The sequence below is a fragment of the Pongo abelii genome, chromosome 6, assembly GCF_028885655.2.
Source record: "Pongo abelii isolate AG06213 chromosome 6, NHGRI_mPonAbe1-v2.0_pri, whole genome shotgun sequence".
NCBI classification, from domain to species: Eukaryota; Metazoa; Chordata; class Mammalia; order Primates; family Hominidae; genus Pongo; species Pongo abelii.
This window is the reverse complement of record NC_071991.2, coordinates 141423507-141426199: the sequence shown is the minus strand read 5'-3', so window position 1 is coordinate 141426199 and position 2693 is coordinate 141423507.

The window sequence follows — 2693 nt, the reverse complement described above, 5'->3', positions numbered from 1 at the left end:
AACCTTTAGCCAGACCGACCAAGCCAGAGAGAGAGAGAGAGACATAAATAGAGAGTATGATGGAGACTGAGAAAGGCACAGAGAGATAAGATACAAATAACCAATATCAGGAAGGAAAAGGGGACATCCTATAAAATGGACAAAGTCCTTAAAACACACAAAACAAAGCTTTCCTTAATAGAAATAGATAACAGGAATAATTATATATCTATTAAAGAATTAAATTCATTGTTAAAAATTTTTCAACAAAGAAAACATCAGTCTCAGATTATTTCACTGGTAAATTCTATCGAACATTTAAGGAAGAAATAATACCAATTTTACACAAATGCTTCCATCAATGGAAGAGGGAACATCTTCCAACTCATTGCATAAGGTCAGCATTACTCTGCTAGAAAATAAGACAAAACATTACAAAAGAAAAAAGAAAAACAATAAAACACTATCCCCCATGAACGTAGACACAAAAATTCTTAATAAAACATTCACAAATTAAAATAAGAAATATTAAAAATTATAGTACATCATGCCCAAGCAGGGCTTAGTCTTGGAATACAAAGCTGCCTTATTATTCAAAAATTAATTAATGTATCTCACAACATCATCAGTCTGAAAAAGTAAAATCACATCATCTTCTCAAATAATGCAGAAAAAAGTATTCATCAAATTCAACAACCATTCATGGTTGAAAAGAAAAATCAGCAAGGCAGGAAAAGAGACCTTCTTCAAATTGGTAGATGTCATCGACAAAAACTTACAACTAAAATCTTAATCGTGAAAGATTAAATCATTTAATCATTTCATTCTGAGACAGGGTATAAGGAAATAATTTCTTTTCACATACCTCCTATTAACACTGTAATAAAGGCCTTTGCCAATTTTATAAGGCTGCAGAAATAAAGGATATTCAACTTGGGAAGGAGGAAATAATGTTGTGTCTTTTCATAAATGATATAATTATCTATGTAGAAATCCATTTATTCTATAAAACTAACTCATGAGTTTGGCAGGGTCACTAGATATGGATCAATATACAAAAAATCACTTGTACCTGTAATTACTAGCAATAAACAATTGAAAATTGGAATTTTAAAGCAGTGCTATTTACAATAGGACAGAAAAACTTGATAGAATTAAGCATAAATCCAGCAAACTATGTGCTAGGTCTGTCTTCTGAAAACTATGAAACATTGGTGAAAAAAATCAGAGAAGGTCTTTAAAATGAAGAATTATTCACCATGCTCATGTTTAATATTTTAAAATATCAATTCTCTTCCAAACTGATCTATAGATAAAATGCAAGACCAATCAACATTGCAGCAGGAAGTTCTGTATGAATTAACAAGCTGATTCTAAAATTTTTATGCCAAAGCAAAGGATGTTGAATAACTTAAACAATTTTGAAAAAGAATAACAAAGTTGGGCAATTTACACAACTTGATTTCAAAACCTACTATAAATTAAATAATTAAGACAATGTTGTATAGATAAAATAATTTACACATTAATCAAAGGAACAGAAAGGTCCAGAAATAGATCCACACATACATAATTAAATGATTTTTTGAAAAGGTGAAAAGAAAATTTAATAGGGAAAAGATTGACTCTTCAATAAATGGTAATGGACAATTAGACATCTATATGCCAAAAAGAGACCTGAATTCAGACTTTGAACTATACGCAAAAATTAACTCAAATTGGATCATGGACTTAAATATAATGGACTAGAGACTTAAGTGATGATTAAAATCTTTGTGGTTTGGGTTAGGCAAAGACTTCTTAGGACACCAAGAGTATGATTTATAAATGAAACAGATAAATTAGACTTCTTAAAATTAAAACTGCTTTTTAAAAGAAACTGTTAAGAGAATGAAAAGACAAGCTACAGACTAGAAGATATTTGCAAAACATACATTCCATGTAAGATGTCTGTCTATACTATGTAACAAACCCTGAAAACTCAATAATAAGAAGATAAACATCTCAATCAAAACCGTTCAGGATCTGAATAGATCGCCCACCAAAGCCATTCAGATGACTGCAATACATAGGAAAATGTGTTCAATATCATTAGTCCATTAAAAAATTCAAATTAAAACCACAGTGAGATGTTACTATGAATCTATTAGAATGTCTAACTTCAAAAATTGTATTAAATTTCATTCCTAACAAGAGTGTACAAGGGTCTTTTATCTCTACGCCCTCACCAACATGTTGCCTGTAGTATAATTTGAAGTTGGGTAGCTTGATGCCCCCAGCTTTGTTCTTTTTGCTTAGGATTGCCTTGGCTATTCAGTCTCTTTTTTGGCTCCATATGAATTTTAAAATAGTGTTTTCTAGTTTTGTGAGGAATGTCATTGGTAGTTTGATAGGAATAGCACTGAATCTGTAAATTGCTTTGGGCAGCATAGCCGTTTTAATGATATTGATCCTTCCTATCCATGAGCACAGGATGTTTTTCCATTTGTTTGTGTCTTCTCTGATTTCTTTGAGCATGGTTTTGTAATTCCCATTGTAGAGATCTTTCACCTCCCTGATTAGCTGTATTCCTAGGTATTTTATTCTTTTTGTGGCAATTTGATTTGGCTCTCAGTTTGGCTGTTGTTGGTGTATAGGAATGCTGGTGATTTTTGTACATTGATTCTGTATCCTGCAACTTTGCTAAAGTGGTTTATCAGCTGGAGGAGCTTTGG